The sequence below is a fragment of the Orcinus orca genome, chromosome 12, assembly GCF_937001465.1.
Source record: "Orcinus orca chromosome 12, mOrcOrc1.1, whole genome shotgun sequence".
Lineage (NCBI taxonomy): Eukaryota > Metazoa > Chordata > Mammalia > Artiodactyla > Delphinidae > Orcinus > Orcinus orca.
Window position 1 is genome coordinate 54,846,280 of NC_064570.1, and position 7,616 is coordinate 54,853,895.

Below are 7,616 nucleotides of genomic sequence, written 5' to 3' on the forward strand. Positions count from 1 at the left end.
GTACTTTTATTATTATTATTATTGAAGTATAGTTGATTTACAATGTTGTGTTAGTCTCAGTGTATAGCAAAGTAATTCATATATATATACATATACGTATGTGTATATACATATATATGTGTGTATATATATATTCTTTTTCAGATTCTTTTCCATTATACATTATTACAAGGTATTGAATATAGTTCCCTGTGCTATACAGTAGTTCCTTGTTATCTGTTTTATATATAGTAGTGTGTGTCTGTTAATCCCAAACTCCTAATTTATCCCCCTCACAGCCCCCCAGCCTTTCCGCTTTGGTAACCATAAGCTTGTTTTCTATCTTGTGAGTCTGTTTCTTAGCATATAAGTTATATCATATGATATTTATGTTTCTTGAGGCTATACTCTTTTCATCACTGTCTTCTCACTGCCAGCACAGGGCAGAGCCTGGGCCAGTGGAGAAATTCAATAAGGATTTGTTCATCTGATGAATGAAGTAAAGGTGACTGTTCTCAGAAATTTGTTTTAAATACATTTAACATTATAGGCACAATATCTGATGTTTAAGCATTTATTAAGGGCTTATAAAATGTTTTAAACCTGGATGAAACATATATTAATTCAAAAATATATATTGCAACATTTAAAAAAAATTACTGGCTTGACCTATTCAAAAATACCAAGATCATGAATGTCAAACAAAGGCCGAGGTATTATTTCAGAATAAAGGAAACTTTACTTTCATGGTGACTAATTGAAATGTATGATTCTGAGTTGAATCATGGACCAGACATTTAAAAAGCTATTAAGAATATTGTTGAGACGATCAACAACATTTGACTATAAACCAAGGATTAGTCAATAAGAGAATTTTCAATAGAAGTGGATATGATATCAAATTAATCTCAAGTTATTTAGAGGAAACAAGGAAATAAATTATTTGTGTATGAATGGGGAGAAGAAGAGTGTGAATAAGAAAGTGAGCAAGTGAGAAAGCTATGTCTGGTACTCTGGAATTTTACATTCACATACAATCCTTAAAAATTTTTCTCAAAGTTATAGTCTCGCTAGCAAAGAGATCAATTAATACTAGAAACTCAAAAATAATCAGAAAATTAATAGCACATAAAAGATAAGCATTTGAATTGACTTTAATCTATGATCAGTGAACCCATGAATAGAATATGAATCAAGTTAAGTTTCATTACATGTTTACAGATGTGGAGTATTTTTTTTTCATCTGTGGCACTAGATATGACAACAATGTAAAAAACCTAGAAAATATTTAAATGTTGTGGCTGGGAAGACCTTACCCTCAAGACACAGAGTCAGAATGCCTGAGAGTTAGGCTTAATCAAAACAATTTATAAAAGGAGAAAAATGAAACTAACAAAACAGAGTATCCAAGAACTGCGAGATAATATAAAAGGGTTTAACATCTGTATAATTTGGAATGCCAAGAGGAGAAGATAGAACACGACAAAGAAATATTTGATGAAATATCAGCCATCTTTTTTCTCCCAAAATTAATGACAGACTCTTATAGATTTAAGAAACTTGAAAAATATCAAGTAGGATAAATATCAAAAACACACGAACACACCCACACAGTCATAGCATACTGAAACTGCTTTATTTTTTATTTTATTTTTTTAACATCTTTATTGGGGTATAATTGCTTTACAATGGTGTGTTAGTTTCTGCTTTATAACAAAGTGAATCAGTTATACATACACATATGTTCCCATATCTCTTCCCTCCCTATCCCACCCCTCCAGGCAGTCACAAAGCACCGAGCTGATCTCCCTGTGCTATGCGGCTGCTTCCCACTAGCTATCTACCTTATGTTTGGTAGTGTATATATGTCCATGCCTCTCTCTCGCCTTGTCACAGCTCACCCTTCCCCCTCCCCATATCCTCAAGTCCATTCTCTAGTAGGTCTGTGGCTTTATTCCTGTCTTACCCCTAGGTTCTTCATGACATTTTTTTTTCCTTAAATTCCATATATATGTGTTAGCATACAGTATTTGTCTTTCTCTTTCTGACTTACTTCACTCTGTATGACAGACTCTAGGTCCATCCACCTCACTACAAATAACTCAATTTCGTTTCTTTTTATGGCTGAGTAATAAAGCAGTAAATAAAGCAGTAAACTGCTTTAAAGGAAAGAAAAAGTCTTCATTGCAGCCACACACACACAAACACACACAATTTTTTTTTGTAAAGGGAACAAAAGGAAGAATCAAAACAGACTTCTTATCAGAAAGTATGCAAGCCAGAACAGAATGGAATGATGTGCTTTACATGCTGAGAGAAAAAACAAAACTGTGAAACCAGTATTCTATAACCAATGCAAATATATTTCAAAATTGAGGGGAAAATGAAAACCCTTTTAAGTAATCAAACATTAAAGAGAATTCCTTGGCAACAGACCTATAGTTCAATAAATATTAGAGAAACTCTTCAGGCAGAAGGAATATGTTACTAGATAAAAACATGAATCCCTTCTTTCTACACACAAAAATTAAAGTGCTGAAAATAAAATCAAGGTAAATGACAAAATCATTTTTTTCTTATCTTTAATGAAGCTAAATGTTAACTGTCTAAAAAAAAAGGTAGTAGCAATATATTGTGTTTATAACATATATAAAAATTAAATGCCTAACAAAGAAATGAAGAGGGGAAATGGAGGTAGACCTCTGTAAGCTCCTTAGCCAACAGAAAAGCACAGGAAATAATAATTAGTTTGGTAAGGTTGTAGGAAAAAATCAATATGTAAAACTTAATTTTATATCTATGCACTAGCAATGAAAATATGGATATTGAACTTTTTAAAAATAACATTTACAGGAGCACCAAAAAAAGGAGTTGTAGGTATAAAGGTTTGGTATTGATTTTGTTACTTTACAATTCCCCAAAGGCAGGTGAAACCATGCTTAAGTCTCTCCTGGGAATATAAATATAGATATGTGTGTATATATCTATATGAATCTATATATATGCCATATATAAGCCATATGTATACATATAATATATATACACATATATGTATGTATATTTGCTTTTAACATAAGGTAAAGAATGACTTTTTTCTGAGTTTTTGCTTAAGGGTATAGAAAATTAAACTCTAATTGCTGAAAATAAATAACATATTAGGTAATGAAGGATTTAAATGTATCAGGTGTTTCAGAAAAGCCTTAATAATCTGAAGTTTCACATTTTCATTTATATAACTTGTGTGTTCTAAGACTTTTGAGGTTCCCTTATTCCCATCCTGAACTCTAAAAGCAGCATGTGCATCTTTTTGAGCTATCAAATGTATAATCTTGGAATGGTATTTGAAGTACAAAATGCATTTAATGAACGAAAATGATTCAAGAAGAGGGTATTGTACTTACAACACTTAAATTTTATACTACGGGCATCTAAAGAAAGGTGGGTGTGATGTTGTGAAGAAAAGCAATTCCAGTCTCAGTAGGTTATCACAGTGTTTTTTCAGAAGTTTCTAATTGAAGGCATGCTTCATTTGCCTTGGCTATAAAAAAACGTACATTTGCTCATGATTATGTCTGTAAATGCCCTCATAAAATGTTCTCTAGCAAACATGCCTGCACACTTGCATATGTGCACACACATGCACATAGACACAAACATCTTACGGTTTACTAAGAAATTTTCTCATGTATATTACTTCTTATTTCTTGTATGGTTTTTCAGAGATCTTTAAGAAAATAGAAAATTTAAATATTAATATAAATTAATTTAAAGGTATTGAAACATAGTCATACATTCAGATTTATAAAATTTAATTTAATAATGGGAGAATGTCAGAGAGAATTTTCTGAACTATGTATCCCATACCTTTTTATTTCAAGCAATTCAATGTTTTTTAAAAAGTATTTTGCTTTGTTTAGATTTTCTTGAAAACATTGATACACACACAAAAGAACGGATAATGTATATCCAGTATGTTCAGTGTTTCATTTATCTTGTCACTTTTTAGTTCCTTGTTCAATTCTTATTGAGGAATAAGGGGTGTTTCATAATATGCTCATATATTTCCAAGATAGTTGTACAGGATTAGAATTATTATTATAGAAAAGTAAAGGATTGAGTTGGGAATTGAATATTACTAGTGCTTCCAGAACAAAGTTCATCCAGTCAGTTGCTGGTGTAGTCATGTTCTCTGCTTCTCTCTAGACAGGGGAGAATAGAGCTCACTGGACACTGAAGTAATCTCCACCCTGAAACCCATTCTCCTTTACATGACAGGTTATTTGCAATTTCTGAGACTCTCTCCATAACAAATTCTACTTTTGGGAATCATACCCACATTAAGATGTGACCGCTTATTTCAATAACTAGAAATTATCATAGGTTTTATTGCCAAAGAGACATAACGCCCAGACCTTAGATCTGTCGCTTACTAAGCTTGTAACCTCGGACAAATTACCTAGTCCTGTCAGCCTCAGATTCTTAAGGTGTAAAAATACAAAGCCACTGAATATGGAGTAACAAATAACTAAGAGTAGTGTTCTTGGTCCATAGTAATACCTAGTCAGTGATAAATCTTGTGATTATTGTTACAGAGGAAACTGTATTTGGGAGAGAGAGAGAGGCCCTTGTTAGAACATATGTTTCATGTGTGTGCTGCAAAAAGTTATAGTTTACAGATTGTTATTAATACATTCAAACTGTAGAGGTGTCCAAAAAAATTCCTAAATCCTTAATAACTATAGGCAAGGAGCATTAGTCACATCTATGCATTACGTGTTATCATAATATGTCTGGAAAGAGAGAGATGGAGAATTCAAAGCTACAACACATTCAATTAATAATAGTTAGAGCAGGGCTTCCCTGGTGGCGCAGTGGTTGGGAGTCCACCTGCCGATGCAGGGGACGTGGGTTCGTGCCCCATTCAGGGAAGATCCCACATGCCGCGGAGCGGCTGGGCCCGTGAGCCATGGACGCTGGGCCTGCGCGTCTGGAGCCTGTGCTCCACAACGGGAGAGGCTACAACAGTGAGAGGCCCACGTACCGCCAAAAAAAAAAAAAAAAAAAATAGAGCTTTAGTTCCAAATACTCATGTTTGTCTTATTTGAGCTTACCCTGCAAACAGAGCTAGATAGGGGGAAGTTTTGTTCTCCTCAAGATCTTTCAAAATTGCCAAGGCAAGAGGGAGAGGATGATGCACATCACACAGGACGAAGTGTCAAAAGTGAGTTTTTCACATTGAAATCTACGACAAGGATGGTCTACATCAACTTACTTATTTATTCGATAACTCTTGAGTATCTGCTGTGGTACTGGCACCATGCTTGCCAGACTTTGTAGAGACAGTGCTGACCAAAACAGAAGAAGTCTCTGCCCTCATGGAATGCACATGGATCTGCAGAGATACAATATTTTGTTGTAATTATTTCATTTATGTATTTCTTTAGTGACTGCTGCTCTAAGCAATAAAGGAATAAATGTAAGTTCATAAAATCACAACGATTATGAACAAAATGAAGCAGGGAGATGTTTTGGGTGATCAAGATCAGCTTTAGTTTGGACAGCTGGGTAAGCCCTGTCAAAAAAGGAGACATTGGATCTAAGAACTGCATGAGGTGGAGTTGTTTTTAGTGACCTAAAGGTAGAACACTGAGGATAAAACACTTTCCATTATTCTGAAATCTAGGCTCATTCTATTCGAAATTCTAAAAATCACGGTCAGTGGAGAAGAGGCCCTTTCACATGGGTAATGCCTCAGATCAAATCCTAACCTAAGCTAAAATTAGTGGTTCAAGCAAAAAGAAATGAGATCTAGAAAGGTGATGAAATGAACTAAAGGAAAAAGAGATTATAAACACCAGAGACTTGATCATATTCTGAATGTAAAAATGAAAGGGAAAGTAGAATAGAACCCTCAATATCTGAGGCCTTTGGTTTATGTGTTAATACATGTATTAATTCACATATGAATGTTTTCATTGATTCATTCAATTAACATGTGTGGCATTCATGGCAATAGTAAATCGAGTGAAAGAAGACAAAATTCTGAATATGTCTTCAGAGTTGCACAATCCAATAAAGTAGCTACTAGCAACATAAAATAAAACTAAATTAAAAATTCAGCTTCTCAGTCTTTTTAGCCACATTTCAACAGCTCAATATCCAAATGTGGCTAGTGGACACCATACATGCTGAACAATACGAGTACAGAATATTTTCATGTCCAGGGCAAGTACTATAGGACAGTGCTGCTATAGTTTAAGGGTCAACAAGATTTGCCAGTGATAATATTTTAAAGTTTTTTGAAATTCAGAAGGAAGGCAGTGGCTATTGATAAATAATATAAAATAACAATTACAATAAGATATCTAAAATGAGAGTATTGAATTTATGGCAGGACAGTTAAGAACAAAACTACAGATTACTCAAAGCAAAGAAAATGTCAGAAATCATGATGGAGATAGGAAAAAGGAGATAGGAGAAAATATGAGATAATCTTTTGTCATAGAAAACAAAAGAAAAAAATTAGTTTCCTAAAGGATTAGGCAACCTAAAAAATAAACAACTAAATTTAAAAAAAAACCTAATAGTTATTGAAGACTAAAGATTAAGAAAAGATGACTAAATTTGTGGATTTGTAACTGCAATATATTTGAGTGTGCATTCACAGTACTTTTCTTAAGCTAGAAGAGTTGGAGATGAGAAGAACTTGGAGGTGACTCTAAAGTACGGATTTTAATAATAATATACTTTTATTTATTTTGGGCCACAGTTTGCGATAGGAAATGAAATGATTTGGCATACATAATGGAGCATGGTTCACATAATATATTCAATGGGAGATTAAAATGTTATGCCTAAGCAGAGGTTAATTGTCACCTTCATACATCTGTATCTACTAGACACACATATTACACACACGTGCATACACACACACACACACACACACACATTTGATATGAAAATAAGAAAATAGGATGTCTTGGAGCCCCTAATGCACCTGTAGGATATGATGAGAAATAATAAAATGTCACTACCAATAGTCTTAAAGTATCTTTGTGAACAACACAACTCTCAAAAGGAAATTCAGCATCAGTCCAAGGAATATATAATATAAAATAGTGGAAATGCCAGTTTAGGTATTGCTTAGAAAAGATGCTGCTACACCAACTAACAAGCAGGACCTCCTCGGGATTATTGACGTTTATCGTGGAAAAGAGTGGCTGTACCCAGGCTATGCATTCTTAGAAAGTTGCCTTACAGGAGCCATTCGTTATCAGCAAGTGAGGCTGACTTTAAAACTGTAAAATTAGTTGTATGCAACCTGTCTGGGCAGGGCTATTTTTTCCTACCCTTTAGGGTGATTCTCATTGAAGTGCAATTGCATTAAAAAAGTTTACCTTACCCTCTCCTCTTGCTGCTGATAGTGTCGGTGGTGGTCTTCTGTTGACCCCTGAGAAAGAGATGGAGGGACATACTAGCTTCAGACCCATTATTCTAGCATTCACGAGGACAGTCTGTTCCCAGGAGATACTGTATTACTAGCCTCTGTCAGATCATACCAACATAACTATGATGGGGATGCTTGGTGTTTCTTACTGGAGGATTGTGTAGATCTCAAGCCTGTGTACTGTGTGAGA